The sequence below is a fragment of the Haliotis asinina genome, chromosome 11 (assembly GCF_037392515.1).
Source record: "Haliotis asinina isolate JCU_RB_2024 chromosome 11, JCU_Hal_asi_v2, whole genome shotgun sequence".
Lineage (NCBI taxonomy): Eukaryota > Metazoa > Mollusca > Gastropoda > Lepetellida > Haliotidae > Haliotis > Haliotis asinina.
In genome coordinates, this window is record NC_090290.1 from 25,703,330 (window position 1) to 25,722,541 (window position 19,212).

At 37.2% G+C, this 19,212-nt stretch overlaps 1 protein-coding gene across 1 annotated transcript in view; it reads right to left on the reverse strand.

Moving 5' to 3' along the window:
- LOC137255624 (ceramide synthase 2-like) overlaps positions 1 to 19,212 on the reverse strand; it is a 57,826-nt gene that overhangs the window by 25,844 nt on the left and 12,770 nt on the right. The window lies entirely within an intron of this gene.

Below are 19,212 nucleotides of genomic sequence, written 5' to 3' on the forward strand. Positions count from 1 at the left end.
AGGAGTAATACTTTTTAATTCAAAGGGATAGTGTAAGCAGAAAGGTAGAAAGGTAGCAAAATAAATAATAATGTAACCGATTATAAACAATAATTCCTAACTGACTGACATATTAGATTCATGTGGTTTGAAAGCAGAACCAGGCATAATTAGACAACACTATAGACATGTCATGGCAGAGCAATAGCTTAGCATGAACTTAGCAAATGCTACATTTTGGCCACACCCTGGTCTGGCATTATTCAGTCTTGAAACAGAAAATCTTAGTTGACTATTCATGTAACTAGAATGAATACTGAAACATACATTTAGCCCAGATTTGATGTAATGCTTCTTAGAAATCACCATCTTTTGTTGTTTATTAAGATGAACAAATTGTTCAAGGTTTATTGATGCATGGTTATTTGGAAAATTAGCTTCATATTAAATTGCACACTGGTTTGCAGGATGTGAATGCTTTAGGATATTTTCCTAAAGTTATGTTATGACTTTTACCACATTTTGAGACAACTTGAATATGTTTTTGGTAACATTTCTAAGTATTCCAGAAAAGGGAATAGATCAGATTTCATGTCATGTCCTCTGGGGATATGGTCTCAGATATAAGAAAACAAAGATTTCTAGAATCACTCTTTAAGAAGCAATGATGTCTAAATGTAATTTTATTGACACAACCCTTTGAAACTTGGAGACATTCTTTGCACCTTATGTACGAAACCTAGTTATTTGTTTTGGTAACTGTGGATCCTCTGTTCAGAGTTTATACTTTTTCTGGCAGATGGGTAAGTGTACAGGTGGAGAGTGTATCTTGGATCTTCTTTGTGTTATGGTGGTGTTATATACCCGAACATAAACACTGGCAGTTCATGAAGTCCAGTACTGTGGAAGTTTGTAAATTAGAATTCCACAACAAAGTACACACAGAAAAATAAATTGAAGAGGATGATTAAAAGAATATATTTCTATATATTAAGTGTCATTTTAGGATGGTGTAGTAATATGAAGATTGAAATTTTACTGAGATTTGCTAAGATTAGCTGCTGAATATTTGCTTCTGGGTAGATCTATGTCCAGATACATCTACTAGTATGTAAATATTTTTGCTTTGTTAATCCAAGGTATAGACCCATGATTTCACATAAATGATTGAACTAAATTTGAAATCGGATAACAGATGGAACTGAAGTCTCCTCGTGCAGTGTTGACAATCTATTTATAGATACCGAAACGATCTGCAACTTGAACATGTGGCAATGTTCACAGTTATTATAAAATTACGATGGGAATTTAGAGGGAAAAAACCTAAACAACATACTTCAGTTTCACTTCCCTTTTAGTATCTTGGAAGGACGTGAATTGCCAGATAGATTAATCATTCTGAAAGAAAATACGCTTCCTACACGCAGCCACTGGCCGAGACGATTTTTCATCGGGCATGTAACTCATTTTCACTCGCTAATTACAGTCTGTCAGCTATGATATATTAAACATAAAATATGTGTAACTTTCCGCTTTAAATATCATTCACAAACAACGGATACCAAAGTACCAAAAGCAGAAGTCATCAACGCCGTTCTTACGTTTCGACAGCGGTGACGCCATTGTTATCAATCAGAGGTTGTCCCCCTTACGTCAAGAAACGAAGTGGACGGGGCTTATCGACCCGGACTTGATCGGTCTATTAACTGCAACATTCCCGACTGCTTCCCAAACATGATTTAGCTTAACAACTGTGTGAAAGTGTTTTGTCAGTTCATTTGGAAGGACCTCAATGACTTCATAATACTTGGAATGGAATTGTGTAAGGTTCATAGCACTGACAGATGTTCAGACATAGCAAACACCTAAGAAGCTATTTACTTAGGTATGTACTGGTCTTTTCAAGCTGAGCCATCCAACAACCTGCAGTTCATGCATACCCATTCTGGCATTGTGTATAAATTTTACTTATGATCTTGAAAGAAAATCATAAATTTCAAAAACGGTTAGACAAAGCCTGTCCTCACAGTCCATCATGTAGGACAATAATTAAGGCCTTGAACCATGTGTCTTGTTTAATATCAAAATCAGTTTGTTCTAGTTTCCTTTTGCAGACACTTTCTGAGATTCTGAAAGAGGTGTTCTCGCTTTGGGGAATATTTGATTAATGTTGTGATCTCCACTGTGACAGGTTTTCCCTGCTGCTTGAAGTGCAAAGTTAAGGCATGTTTCTTGATTACCCTTGGTTTGTTATTGTTCTTGAAATGCCCTTGGTTATTCATTGTTCTTGAAATGCCTTTGGTTCATCATTGTTCTTGAAATGCCCTTGGTTCATCATTGTTCTATAAATGCCCTTGTTGTTCTATAAATGCCCTTGGTTCATCATTGTTCTATAAATGCCCTTGGTTCATCATTGTTCTTGAAATGCCCTTGGTTCATCATTGTTCTTGAAATGCCCTTGGTTCATCATTGTTCTATAAATGCCCTTGGTTCATCGTTGTTTTTGAAATGCCCTTGGTTCATCATTGTTCTTGAAATGCCCTTGGTTCATCAATGTTCCAAAAATGTTTTTGGTTCATCATGTTGCAGTTAGGCAGCAACTCAAGTGGTATTCCTGGTGCCAGCATAACCTTGTCCTTAACAGTCTTAGAGAGGTCATTGTGGATGAGGTAGAACATGGTGATGGTATCCTTGTTTACTGTAAAATCATCATTGTCCTGCCATACGCAAGTTACCAGTTGTTCCCCGTTTCACACATCCCTCTTGTCATCAGCCAAAATGGCAAAGTACCCTGAATTCTTAATCCTAGTCAAGAACTTCAATCAAACATCTCTTCCCAACTGCTCATTAATAATAACTTAAGACACATATTTTTTGTTGGGCTATTTAACACCGTGACACACTTGAAGTCAAAATGGACATGTTGAGTTTGGACCGTATCTTGTCCATATCATTTGTACTTTTGAAAGTATATGGTTATGAGACTCCTCTTAAGCTTTCTGAAGCTTTCAGAAGCCTTTTTACAGCTTTTAGACCCTTGAGAAATGAATGACATTTCATGTTTGCCTGATGAAAACATGATGGAGACATGGCATGGTTAAACCGGAAATTTGGAACAGTACAGCAAGTCTGACCAGCACACTGATCTGTGTCCACATCACCAACTATATTAGCAGTGTCAGTGTCCAATACATCCAAAGCATTTCCAAATTCACTTTAATAAACATCAGTAATACTTTCACCATATGTTTCTATTCACACATTCCTTTTCATTCAGAACTTTCTTTTAAAACTGATGTTTGACTCAAAATATTCTTTTCAAAATGACATTTGAAACATCTATGATCCTTTACCTCAATAGTCAAATGAAAATTGCAAATGAATTATTTCATGGTGGGTGTGGAAGGACAAACAATGCTATACACTTCAGTTACCCAACCGATCCCTACCCTACTTCCCTCTCTGTCCTTAAGTCTAGACTGTGCTGTCTTTCCTGTCTGCTTGTATATACAAAGTATTTCAGAGTTTGTTTCTATAGAAACACGACAGACATGTACTTACAACTAAATGTGACAATATTTCAATGAGTAAAACATGGAAGTCTGCCTGGTGTCCTGATTTGAAAACCTCACTGCCAACAGTTGCAGAAAAGACTTAGATACAGACAGTAGCATAACATGATCAACTTGTAACGCACAATAAAGCTCAACATGTAACTGCAATGACTCTTTTATACATTCATGATTTAATTAACTCAAAATACCTAAACTAATTCTTGCCGTTCATGCCTACTGCATTCACAAAATCAATAACAAACATTTGTATCGCACTGATTAAGTATACAGACCAAGCAGCTCGATCAGAATGAATCAAACCCTTGGAACACAATATGTGATCTAGTCATTACAGCCTGTGTTTGCATTGTGACATGCAAAAGAGTGTGATACACTTATTATCTCCTGTTTTCACTGATGTGATGCGGTTTACATGACATGTCAGTCACATAGTGAGACCTTACTTAATTTTCAGTGACAAGCAATGTTTCGTTCCTTTTCAAATGGTCTCATGGTTGTCAATTGACAGTAAGGAACCATTAATCCTCATAAGGAAAAGAAATCTGAGGTTCCATTGTGATATCATCTCATAATGGGATATCATGACATACAGACCTCCCATGAGCGCAATTTAACTACAAAGGGGCACTGACGTTGACATTGTAATATAATCTAATAATGAGATATCATGAAATACAGACCTCCCATGAGCGCAATTTAACTACAGAAGGAGCACTGAGATTGACATCGCAATATCATCAATTAATGAGATATCATGAAATACAGACCTCCCAATGAGCTCTATGTACCTACAGAAGGAGCACTGAGGTTGACACGGTGATATCACCTAACACTGAAATATCATGAAATACAGACCTCCCAATGAGCTCTATGTACCAACAGAAGGAGCACTGAGGTTGACACGGTGATATCACCTAACATTGAGGTATCATGAAATACAGACCTCCCATGAGCTCAATCTAACTACAGAAGGAGCATTGAGGTTGACAATGTGTGTAATGAAGACAGAAGGAACAAGGAAAACAAAGATCAGGAATTAGAAAAACGACTACTTCGGTCATAACGACAGACTACCATAATCTGAGTGGGGAAAATAGAAAAGGACCCATAAATTTCATTAAGAGGCAAAAGTCATAATAAAGAATTCACTAATAAAGAACATCACAACATTAGACAAGTTTCCCTGGAACGGACAGGCATGGGTTGGTTAACCCTGAACACTGAGAGGCAATGTTAGAAACGAGTCACTTCACTGAGTTGGATAATGGTCACGACTTCAGGGCACCATCATACTGATGGATATGTAGGGAACACTGACTGATATTCAGACCCAAGGATTGAACTTGATCTGATATATCTCCAAGACATCACTGCATTCATATTACCTACATAAACCCGCAGAATACTACATTTACCTTACATGCAGTAAGTACTTGTTTATAATCCAATTATAGAAATGTTCAGTGACATCTGGTATCTACTTCCAACTGATACATTAATCTAAATAATATAATAACAGTCTAATGTTGCAGTAGTCCGGATATTAGCATATAGGATTAGAAACCTTGAGTATCAAGAGACTGGAAGCCAGTTTTCCCAAAGGTTTAATAACGCCAATAAATATTGCACAGAAACAATTAATGTGAATAATTTACACTTGTGCAATAAAACTGTTCAAACTGACATCACAAAGCCAAACTAAATTAGAACATTTTAAAACCAGACACATGAAACATTTGTTAATTTTACAACAAGTTATCTTTTGGCAGACATCCCTCACTTTTTGGAAAACCTAAGCTTAGTTTAAGCTGAATAGTCAAAAATCTCTCAACCTGACAAGGATTGATGGCTCATGAATTCCTGACATAAATTACTGACAACTGTTGTATTTCCACAGCAGTAACTGACTAACACGAACAAGTAGAAATAATAAAGTTGAACAGCAGTACTTATATACAGTCAGATCGTGGTAGTTCTGTTACATGCTGAATAAAGAATCCCTAGTCTTGTAAGATTTAAAGAACGGCAAACCGACTGTAAAACTGACAGGCCCAACCAGTATGATTCAAGATTTGATCACTTACTTGATTCAAACACCATTCTCTTTGTATTATAAACTCAAATGCTATACTATCCACCAAAAAATATGGGAAGTAAGAAATTGAATGCAGCAAACTGGCACACAGACATTGGACTGGCCCTGTAAGTCCCCAGACCTGTCCCCAGTTGAACACCTATGTTACGTTCTCAGTCGAAGGGTGTACACCAGGGACCCCACACCTGTCAACCTGGCATTATTCAGTCTTGAAACAGAAAATCTTAGTTGACTATTCATGTAACTAGAATGAATACTGAAACATACATTTAGCCCAGATGTGATGTAATGCTTCTTAGAAATCACTATCTTTTGTTGTTTATTAAGATGAACAAATTGTTCAAGGTTTATTGATGCATGGTTATTTGGAAAATTAGCTTCATATTAAATTGCACACTGGTTTGCAGGATGTGAATGCTTTAGGATATTTTCCTAAAGTTATGTTATGACTTTTACCACATTTTGAGACAACTTGAATATGTTTTTGGTAACATTTCTAAGTATTCCAGAAAATGGAATAGATCAGATTTCATGTCATGTCCTCTGGGGATATGGTCTCAGATATAAGAAAACAAAGATTTCTAGAATCACTCTTTAAGAAGCAATGATGTCTAAATGTAATTTTATTGACACAACCCTTTGAAACTTGGAGACATTCTTTGCACCTTATGTACGAAACCTAGTTATTTGTTTTGGTAACTGTGGATCCTCTGTTCAGAGTTTATACTTTTTCTGGCAGATGGGTAAGTGTACAGGTGGAGAGTGTATCTTGGATCTTCTTTGTGTTATGGTGGTGTTATATACCCGAACATAAACACTGGCAGTTCATGAAGTCCAGTACTGTGGAAGTTTGTAAATTAGAATTCCACAACAAAGTACACACAGAAAAATAAATTGAAGAGGATGATTAAAAGAATATATTTCTATATATTAAGTGTCATTTTAGGATGGTGTAGTAATATGAAGATTGAAATTTTACTGAGATTTGCTAAGATTAGCTGCTGAATATTTGCTTCTGGGTAGATCTATGTCCAGATACATCTACTAGTATGTAAATATTTTTGCTTTGTTAATCCAAGGTATAGACCCATGATTTCACATAAATAATTGAACTAAATTTGAAATCGGATAACAGATGGAACTGAAGTCTCCTCGTGCAGTGTTGACAATCTATTTATAGATACCGAAACGATCTGCAACTTGAACATGTGGCAATGTTCACAGTTATTATAAAATTACGATGGGAATTTAGAGGGAAAAAAACCTAAACAACATACTTCAGTTTCACTTCCCTTTTAGTATCTTGGAAGGACGTGAATTGCCAGATAGATTAATCATTTTGAAAGAAAATACGCTTCCTACACGCAGCCACTGGCCGAGACGATTTTTCATCGGGCATGTAACTCATTTTCACTCGCTAATTACAGTCTGTCAGCTATGATATATTAAACATAAAATATGTGTAACTTTCCGCTTTAAATATCATTCACAAACAACGGATACCAAAGTACCAAAAGCAGAAGTCATCAACGCCGTTCTTACGTTTCGACAGCGGTGACGCCATTGTTATCAATCAGAGGTTGTCCCCCTTACGTCAAGAAACGAAGTGGACGGGGCTTATCGACCCGGACTTGATCGGTCTATTAACCTGCAACATTCCTGACTGCTTCCCAAACATGATTTAGCTTAACAACTGTGTGAAAGTGTTTTGTCAGTTCATTTGGAAGGACCTCAATGACTTTATAATACTTGGAATGGAATTGTGTAAGGTTCATAGCACTGACAGATGTTCAGACATAGCAAACACCTAAGAAGCTATTTACTTAGGTATGTACTGGTCTTTTCAAGCTGAGCCATCCAACAACCTGCAGTTCATGCATACCCATTCTGGCATTGTGTATAAATTTTACTTATGATCTTGAAAGAAAATCATAAATTTCAAAAACGGTTAGACAAAGCCTGTCCTCACAGTCCATCATGTAGGACAATAATTAAGGCCTTGAACCATGTGTCTTGTTTAATATCAAAATCAGTTTGTTCTAGTTTCCTTTTGCAGACACTTTCTGAGATTCTGAAAGAGGTGTTCTCGCTTTGGGGAATATTTGATTAATGTTGTGATCTCCACTGTGACAGGTTTTCCCTGCTGCTTGAAGTGCAAAGTTAAGGCATGTTTCTTGATTACCCTTGGTTTGTTATTGTTCTTGAAATGCCCTTGGTTATTCATTGTTCTTGAAATGCCTTTGGTTCATCATTGTTCTATAAATGCCCTTGGTTCATCATTGTTCTTGAAATGCCCTTGGTTCATCATTGTTCTTGAAATGCCCTTGGTTCATCATTGTTCTTGAAATGCCCTTGGTTCATCGTTGTTCTTGAAATGCCCTTGGTTCATCATTGTTCTTGAAATGCCCTTGGTTCATCATTGTTCCAAAAATGTTTTTGGTTCATCATGTTGCAGTTAGGCAGCAACTCAAGTGGTATTCCTGGTGCCAGCATAACCTTGTCCTTAACAGTCTTAGAGAGGTCATTGTGGATGAGGTAGAACATGGTGATGGTATCCTTGTTTACTGTAAAATCATCATTGTCCTGCCATACGCAAGTTACCAGTTGTTCCCTGTTTCACACATCCCTCTTGTCATCAGCCAAAATGGCAAAGTACCCTGAATTCTTAATCCTAGTCAAGAACTTCAATCAAACATCTCTTCCCAACTGCTCATTAATAATAACTTAAGACACATATTTTTTGTTGGGCTATTTAACACCGTGACACACTTGAAGTCAAAATGGACATGTTGAGTTTGGACCGTATCTTGTCCATATCATTTGTACTTTTGAAAGTATATGGTTATGAGACTCCTCTTAAGCTTTCTGAAGCTTTCAGAAGCCTTTTTACAGCTTTTAGACCCTTGAGAAATGAATGACATTTCATGTTTGCCTGATGAAAACATGATGGAGACATGGCATGGTTAAACCGGAAATTTGGAACAGTACAGCAAGTCTGACCAGCACACTGATCTGTGTCCACATCACCAACTATATTAGCAGTGTCAGTGTCCAATACATCCAAAGCATTTCCAAATTCACTTTAATAAACATCAGTAATACTTTCACCATATGTTTCTATTCACACATTCCTTTTCATTCAGAACTTTCTTTTAAAACTGATGTTTGACTCAAAATATTCTTTTCAAAATGACATTTGAAACATCTATGATCCTTTACCTCAATAGTCAAATGAAAATTGCAAATGAATTATTTCATGGTGGGTGTGGAAGGACAAACAATGCTATACACTTCAGTTACCCAACCGATCCCTACCCTACTTCCCTCTCTGTCCTTAAGTCTAGACTGTGCTGTCTTTCCTGTCGGCTTGTATATACAAAGTATTTCAGAGTTTGTTTCTATAGAAACACGACAGACATGTACTTACAACTAAATGTGACAATATTTCAATGAGTAAAACATGGAAGTCTGCCTGGTGTCCTGATTTGAAAACCTCACTGCCAACAGTTGCAGAAAAGACTTAGATACAGACAGTAGCATAACATGATCAACTTGTAACGCACAATAAAGCTCAACATGTAACTGCAATGACTCTTTTATACATTCATGATTTAATTAACTCAAAATACCTAAACTAATTCTTGCCGTTCATGCCTACTGCATTCACAAAATCAATAACAAACATTTGTATCGCACTGATTAAGTATACAGACCAAGCAGCTCGATCAGAATGAATCAAACCCTTGGAACACAATATGTGATCTAGTCATTACAGCCTGTGTTTGCATTGTGACATGCAAAAGAGTGTGATACACTTATTATCTCCTGTTTTCACTGATGTGATGCGGTTTACATGACATGTCAGTCACATAGTGAGACCTTACTTAATTTTCAGTGACAAGCAATGTTTCGTTCCTTTTCAAATGGTCTCATGGTTGTCAATTGACAGTAAGGAACCATTAATCCTCATAAGGAAAAGAAATCTGAGGTTCCATTGTGATATCATCTCATAATGGGATATCATGACATACAGACCTCCCATGAGCGCAATTTAACTACAAAAGGGGCACTGACGTTGACATTGTAATATAATCTAATAATGAGATATCATGAAATACAGACCTCCCATGAGCGCAATTTAACTACAAAAGGGGCACTGACGTTGACATTGTAATATAATCTAATAATGAAATATCATGAAATACAGACCTCCCATGAGCGCAATTTAACTACAGAAGGAGCACTGAGATTGTCATCGCAATATCATCAATTAATGAGATATCATGAAATACAGACCTCCCAATGAGCTCTATGTACCTACAGAAGGAGCACTGAGGTTGACACGGTGATATCACCTAACACTGAAATATCATGAAATACAGACCTCCCAATGAGCTCTATGTACCAACAGAAGGAGCACTGAGGTTGACACGGTGATATCACCTAACATTGAGGTATCATGAAATACAGACCTCCCATGAGCTCAATCTAACTACAGAAGGAGCATTGAGGTTGACAATGTGTGTAATGAAGACAGAAGGAACAAGGAAAACAAAGATCAGGAATTAGAAAAACGACTACTTCGGTCATAACGACAGACTACCATAATCTGAGTGGGGAAAATAGAAAAGGACCCATAAATTTCATTAAGAGGCAAAAGTCATAATAAAGAATTCACTAATAAAGAACATCACAACATTAGACAAGTTTCCCTGGAACGGACAGGCATGGGTTGGTTAACCCTGAACACTGAGAGGCAATGTTAGAAACGAGTCACTTCACTGAGTTGGATAATGGTCACGACTTCAGGGCACCATCATACTGATGGATATGTAGGGAACACTGACTGATATTCAGACCCAAGGATTGAACTTGATCTGATATATCTCCAAGACATCACTGCATTCATATTACCTACATAAACCCGCAGAATACTACATTTACCTTACATGCAGTAAGTACTTGTTTATAATCCAATTATAGAAATGTTCAGTGACATCTGGTATCTACTTCCAACTGATACATTAATCTAAATAATATAATAACAGTCTAATGTTGCAGTAGTCCGGATATTAGCATATAGGATTAGAAACCTTGAGTATCAAGAGACTGGAAGCCAGTTTTCCCAAAGGTTTAATAACGCCAATAAATATTGCACAGAAACAATTAATGTGAATAATTTACACTTGTGCAATAAAACTGTTCAAACTGACATCACAAAGCCAAACTAAATTAGAACATTTTAAAACCAGACACATGAAACATTTGTTAATTTTACAACAAGTTATCTTTTGGCAGACATCCCTCACTTTTTGGAAAACCTAAGCTTAGTTTAAGCTGAATAGTCAAAAATCTCTCAACCTGACAAGGATTGATGGCTCATGAATTCCTGACATAAATTACTGACAACTGTTGTATTTCCACAGCAGTAACTGACTAACACGAACAAGTAGAAATAATAAAGTTGAACAGCAGTACTTATATACAGTCAGATCGTGGTAGTTCTGTTACATGCTGAATAAAGAATCCCTAGTCTTGTAAGATTTAAAGAACGGCAAACCGACTGTAAAACTGACAGGCCCAACCAGTATGATTCAAGATTTGATCACTTACTTGATTCAAACACCATTCTCTTTGTATTATAAACTCAAATGCTATACTATCCACCAAAAAATATGGGAAGTAAGAAATTGAATGCAGCAAACTGGCACACAGACATTGGACTGGCCCTGTAAGTCCCCAGACCTGTCCCCAGTTGAACACCTATGTTACGTTCTCAGTCGAAGGGTGTACACCAGGGACCCCACACCTGTCAACCTGGCATTATTCAGTCTTGAAACAGAAAATCTTAGTTGACTATTCATGTAACTAGAATGAATACTGAAACATACATTTAGCCCAGATGTGATGTAATGCTTCTTAGAAATCACTATCTTTTGTTGTTTATTAAGATGAACAAATTGTTCAAGGTTTATTGATGCATGGTTATTTGGAAAATTAGCTTCATATTAAATTGCACACTGGTTTGCAGGATGTGAATGCTTTAGGATATTTTCCTAAAGTTATGTTATGACTTTTACCACATTTTGAGACAACTTGAATATGTTTTTGGTAACATTTCTAAGTATTCCAGAAAATGGAATAGATCAGATTTCATGTCATGTCCTCTGGGGATATGGTCTCAGATATAAGAAAACAAAGATTTCTAGAATCACTCTTTAAGAAGCAATGATGTCTAAATGTAATTTTATTGACACAACCCTTTGAAACTTGGAGACATTCTTTGCACCTTATGTACGAAACCTAGTTATTTGTTTTGGTAACTGTGGATCCTCTGTTCAGAGTTTATACTTTTTCTGGCAGATGGGTAAGTGTACAGGTGGAGAGTGTATCTTGGATCTTCTTTGTGTTATGGTGGTGTTATATACCCGAACATAAACACTGGCAGTTCATGAAGTCCAGTACTGTGGAAGTTTGTAAATTAGAATTCCACAACAAAGTACACACAGAAAAATAAATTGAAGAGGATGATTAAAAGAATATATTTCTATATATTAAGTGTCATTTTAGGATGGTGTAGTAATATGAAGATTGAAATTTTACTGAGATTTGCTAAGATTAGCTGCTGAATATTTGCTTCTGGGTAGATCTATGTCCAGATACATCTACTAGTATGTAAATATTTTTGCTTTGTTAATCCAAGGTATAGACCCATGATTTCACATAAATAATTGAACTAAATTTGAAATCGGATAACAGATGGAACTGAAGTCTCCTCGTGCAGTGTTGACAATCTATTTATAGATACCGAAACGATCTGCAACTTGAACATGTGGCAATGTTCACAGTTATTATAAAATTACGATGGGAATTTAGAGGGAAAAAAACCTAAACAACATACTTCAGTTTCACTTCCCTTTTAGTATCTTGGAAGGACGTGAATTGCCAGATAGATTAATCATTTTGAAAGAAAATACGCTTCCTACACGCAGCCACTGGCCGAGACGATTTTTCATCGGGCATGTAACTCATTTTCACTCGCTAATTACAGTCTGTCAGCTATGATATATTAAACATAAAATATGTGTAACTTTCCGCTTTAAATATCATTCACAAACAACGGATACCAAAGTACCAAAAGCAGAAGTCATCAACGCCGTTCTTACGTTTCGACAGCGGTGACGCCATTGTTATCAATCAGAGGTTGTCCCCCTTACGTCAAGAAACGAAGTGGACGGGGCTTATCGACCCGGACTTGATCGGTCTATTAACCTGCAACATTCCTGACTGCTTCCCAAACATGATTTAGCTTAACAACTGTGTGAAAGTGTTTTGTCAGTTCATTTGGAAGGACCTCAATGACTTTATAATACTTGGAATGGAATTGTGTAAGGTTCATAGCACTGACAGATGTTCAGACATAGCAAACACCTAAGAAGCTATTTACTTAGGTATGTACTGGTCTTTTCAAGCTGAGCCATCCAACAACCTGCAGTTCATGCATACCCATTCTGGCATTGTGTATAAATTTTACTTATGATCTTGAAAGAAAATCATAAATTTCAAAAACGGTTAGACAAAGCCTGTCCTCACAGTCCATCATGTAGGACAATAATTAAGGCCTTGAACCATGTGTCTTGTTTAATATCAAAATCAGTTTGTTCTAGTTTCCTTTTGCAGACACTTTCTGAGATTCTGAAAGAGGTGTTCTCGCTTTGGGGAATATTTGATTAATGTTGTGATCTCCACTGTGACAGGTTTTCCCTGCTGCTTGAAGTGCAAAGTTAAGGCATGTTTCTTGATTACCCTTGGTTTGTTATTGTTCTTGAAATGCCCTTGGTTATTCATTGTTCTTGAAATGCCTTTGGTTCATCATTGTTCTATAAATGCCCTTGGTTCATCATTGTTCTTGAAATGCCCTTGGTTCATCATTGTTCTTGAAATGCCCTTGGTTCATCATTGTTCTTGAAATGCCCTTGGTTCATCGTTGTTCTTGAAATGCCCTTGGTTCATCATTGTTCTTGAAATGCCCTTGGTTCATCATTGTTCCAAAAATGTTTTTGGTTCATCATGTTGCAGTTAGGCAGCAACTCAAGTGGTATTCCTGGTGCCAGCATAACCTTGTCCTTAACAGTCTTAGAGAGGTCATTGTGGATGAGGTAGAACATGGTGATGGTATCCTTGTTTACTGTAAAATCATCATTGTCCTGCCATACGCAAGTTACCAGTTGTTCCCTGTTTCACACATCCCTCTTGTCATCAGCCAAAATGGCAAAGTACCCTGAATTCTTAATCCTAGTCAAGAACTTCAATCAAACATCTCTTCCCAACTGCTCATTAATAATAACTTAAGACACATATTTTTTGTTGGGCTATTTAACACCGTGACACACTTGAAGTCAAAATGGACATGTTGAGTTTGGACCGTATCTTGTCCATATCATTTGTACTTTTGAAAGTATATGGTTATGAGACTCCTCTTAAGCTTTCTGAAGCTTTCAGAAGCCTTTTTACAGCTTTTAGACCCTTGAGAAATGAATGACATTTCATGTTTGCCTGATGAAAACATGATGGAGACATGGCATGGTTAAACCGGAAATTTGGAACAGTACAGCAAGTCTGACCAGCACACTGATCTGTGTCCACATCACCAACTATATTAGCAGTGTCAGTGTCCAATACATCCAAAGCATTTCCAAATTCACTTTAATAAACATCAGTAATACTTTCACCATATGTTTCTATTCACACATTCCTTTTCATTCAGAACTTTCTTTTAAAACTGATGTTTGACTCAAAATATTCTTTTCAAAATGACATTTGAAACATCTATGATCCTTTACCTCAATAGTCAAATGAAAATTGCAAATGAATTATTTCATGGTGGGTGTGGAAGGACAAACAATGCTATACACTTCAGTTACCCAACCGATCCCTACCCTACTTCCCTCTCTGTCCTTAAGTCTAGACTGTGCTGTCTTTCCTGTCGGCTTGTATATACAAAGTATTTCAGAGTTTGTTTCTATAGAAACACGACAGACATGTACTTACAACTAAATGTGACAATATTTCAATGAGTAAAACATGGAAGTCTGCCTGGTGTCCTGATTTGAAAACCTCACTGCCAACAGTTGCAGAAAAGACTTAGATACAGACAGTAGCATAACATGATCAACTTGTAACGCACAATAAAGCTCAACATGTAACTGCAATGACTCTTTTATACATTCATGATTTAATTAACTCAAAATACCTAAACTAATTCTTGCCGTTCATGCCTACTGCATTCACAAAATCAATAACAAACATTTGTATCGCACTGATTAAGTATACAGACCAAGCAGCTCGATCAGAATGAATCAAACCCTTGGAACACAATATGTGATCTAGTCATTACAGCCTGTGTTTGCATTGTGACATGCAAAAGAGTGTGATACACTTATTATCTCCTGTTTTCACTGATGTGATGCGGTTTACATGACATGTCAGTCACATAGTGAGACCTTACTTAATTTTCAGTGACAAGCAATGTTTCGTTCCTTTTCAAATGGTCTCATGGTTGTCAATTGACAGTAAGGAACCATTAATCCTCATAAGGAAAAGAAATCTGAGGTTCCATTGTGATATCATCTCATAATGGGATATCATGACATACAGACCTCCCATGAGCGCAATTTAACTACAAAAGGGGCACTGACGTTGACATTGTAATATAATCTAATAATGAGATATCATGAAATACAGACCTCCCATGAGCGCAATTTAACTACAAAAGGGGCACTGACGTTGACATTGTAATATAATCTAATAATGAAATATCATGAAATACAGACCTCCCATGAGCGCAATTTAACTACAGAAGGAGCACTGAGATTGTCATCGCAATATCATCAATTAATGAGATATCATGAAATACAGACCTCCCAATGAGCTCTATGTACCTACAGAAGGAGCACTGAGGTTGACACGGTGATATCACCTAACACTGAAATATCATGAAATACAGACCTCCCAATGAGCTCTATGTACCAACAGAAGGAGCACTGAGGTTGACACGGTGATATCACCTAACATTGAGGTATCATGAAATACAGACCTCCCATGAGCTCAATCTAACTACAGAAGGAGCACTGAGGTTGACAATGTGTGTAATGAAGACAGAAGGAACAAGGAAAACAAAGATCAGGAATTAGAAAAACGACTACTTCGGTCATAACGACAGACTACCATAATCTGAGTGGGGAAAATAGAAAAGGACCCATAAATTTCATTAAGAGGCAAAAGTCATAATAAAGAATTCACTAATAAAGAACATCACAACATTAGACAAGTTTCCCTGGAACGGACAGGCATGGGTTGGTTAACCCTGAACACTGAGAGGCAATGTTAGAAACGAGTCACTTCACTGAGTTGGATAATGGTCACGACTTCAGGGCACCATCATACTGATGGATATGTAGGGAACACTGACTGATATTCAGACCCAAGGATTGAACTTGATCTGATATATCTCCAAGACATCACTGCATTCATATTACCTACATAAACCCGCAGAATACTACATTTACCTTACATGCAGTAAGTACTTGTTTATAATCCAATTATAGAAATGTTCAGTGACATCTGGTATCTACTTCCAACTGATACATTAATCTAAATAATATAATAACAGTCTAATGTTGCAGTAGTCCGGATATTAGCATATAGGATTAGAAACCTTGAGTATCAAGAGACTGGAAGCCAGTTTTCCCAAAGGTTTAATAACGCCAATAAATATTGCACAGAAACAATTAATGTGAATAATTTACACTTGTGCAATAAAACTGTTCAAACTGACATCACAAAGCCAAACTAAATTAGAACATTTTAAAACCAGACACATGAAACATTTGTTAATTTTACAACAAGTTATCTTTTGGCAGACATCCCTCACTTTTTGGAAAACCTAAGCTTAGTTTAAGCTGAATAGTCAAAAATCTCTCAACCTGACAAGGATTGATGGCTCATGAATTCCTGACATAAATTACTGACAACTGTTGTATTTTCACAGCAGTAACTGACTAACACGAACAAGCAGAAATAATAAAGTTGAACAGCAGTACTTATATACAGTCAGATCGTGGTAGTTCTGTTACATGCTGAATAAGGAATCCCTAGTCTTGTAAGATTTAAAGAACGGCAAACCGACTGTAAACTGACAGGCCCAACCAGTATGATTCAAGATTTGATCACTTACTTGTTTCAAACACCATTCTCTTTGTATTATAAACTCAAATGCTATACTATCCACCAAAAAATATGGGAAGTAAGAAATTGAATGCAGCAAACTGGCACACAGACATTGGACTGGCCCTGTAAGTCCCCAGACCTGTCCCCAGTTGAACACCTATGTTACGTTCTCAGTCGAAGGGTGTACACCAGGGACCCCACACCTGTCAACCTGGCCCAGTGTGGTGCAGGCACCCAATACATGTCAACCTGGCCAAGTGTGGTGCAGCTCTTCAGGAGGAATGGGCAATATCATGGGCAACCATCCAAAAATTAAAAAGAGTATGCCATCAAGGTGTCATGAATGTGTTGCCCAACCTGGTGGACACACCAGATATTGAACCCAAACTGGATTTAGTGGACATTCAGTGCAATTGCACATTGACTCTCATTTTATCAGTTCCCTGTTTTTTATTGGCAGTATATGATGAACATCAGGCTAATTCCACAGAAACATCATCAAACTATCAGACAGTTCACTTGCCACTGCACCTTGACACACTTAAGTGGCCAAAAGACTTGGAGCATGTCTAGAACACACACCCATGTTCACAACAAGGAAATGTCTTGTGTCATTATATTCTAAGCTACAGACCGCCACCATATAGGTGGAATATTGCTGAGTGCGGCGTAAAACTAAACTCACTCACTCACTCATAAATCCTGGGTAGCAACTTAAAATTCATGAACTAATAAATATATTTTCCAAGAAAACAACTTTCCCTTTTTCCTAAATCTGCTATAGTTACAAAACAAATAATGCTAATTTCTCCCATTTTCATGATAGCTAGAGCACTGCATTATGTATTAGGCTAAACTAGATAGCAACAGCTAGAAGATAAAATATCAGGCACTACCTGCATACATAATTCATATAGCACATTACAGTTTTCAATCATCGATATGGCAGGCTAGGGAGTGAATATCTTGCAGGTGTGTAATGAGGCCAGCCACACAAGTTATGATACATGCTGACCATGAAGTTATTAGTTTCCCCTTTCCATAAATGCAACACCCATTTCTTTTATGGACTGTTTTGGCATTTGTGAATGGAACAAACAAAAAAATCATTGTCCAAAATAACCCAAACCTTCCAGTGGCATGTATGAGATCTACATGTTGTGATAACTGCCAACTAACATTGTCTCATGCTCCAAATGAATGACTGAGTGAATGACTGCATGAGCATGTCTGGATGGTTGCTAAGAGGGTGACTGTTCCACTCTTCAGTTAGATCACTGCCAAGTTCCTATAGAGATCCTGGGTGAAGACAGGTGACTGGGATGGCCCCTCAGTTCCGTTTATTGTTTCCTGGTGTGAGTAGGCATGAATGTCTCTGACACTAAGGGGTCCACTGTGATGAAGTCTGGACAAAGTGGTGGAGCACACGGTCTCATGTCCACAACTGCAATGTCATGCCTGTCGTGAACATCATTCTGACCCTTAGTGGTACATGGAGATCAGTTCTTCCAGCTCTACTAACCAATTCATAACCTACACATAACACTCATTCTTGGCTATGTTTGGACCCTGAAACCTCTTTCTTTGTCACCACCAGACTGGACAGACAATCTGTCCAAGCCAGTCCTAGTCTGTGCCGATCATGTCATCTTTAACCGTGTCCAAACCAAGGATCGAAATAATGCTTCCTTTGCGTGTAATGGTACGGTAAATATGAAATAACATGCATGAAATATTCTCAATGAGTCCTGGCTGCACTACTCAAATCATAAAAATAATAAACAACAAGATGCACACACTGCAGTAAATTTGAGCAATTGAAATGATTCAAAACCTATTTTTGCACCCCATACAATTGTTTATTATTTGTGGCACTCAATGTCACAGCTTAACATGGGAGTGGCCATCTTGCATGCCAGGGCACATGACAGTAAGTCCTGTTTTATATGACAACACTGTTTGTGGGTTACTTTATGGGTCCAGGAAAAATAATGCATAACTATAATTGCACTCTTGATAGTGTTAATGAAACCAAGCTCCAAAGTTCACAGGTTTCACATGATATTTATTGATTTAATGAACAATTATTTGAAATAACATAAATTTGTTATAAGTACTGTCTTAAGTTCAATTTGATCTTTTAAAATGTTTGAGGCAATTATTTTCACAAAGGGATGCTTAAATCATTTGTCTGACTTTCTGTGGAACCATTCGAAAGCACTGCACTTCTATCCCTGTAAACGTATCTGTCAGTGGTATCTGCAGGGATGGAAACAAAAGTAAGTGATTTCAGCGGAAACTCAGCTGGAAGTCTAGGGGATCAACAGGGCACTG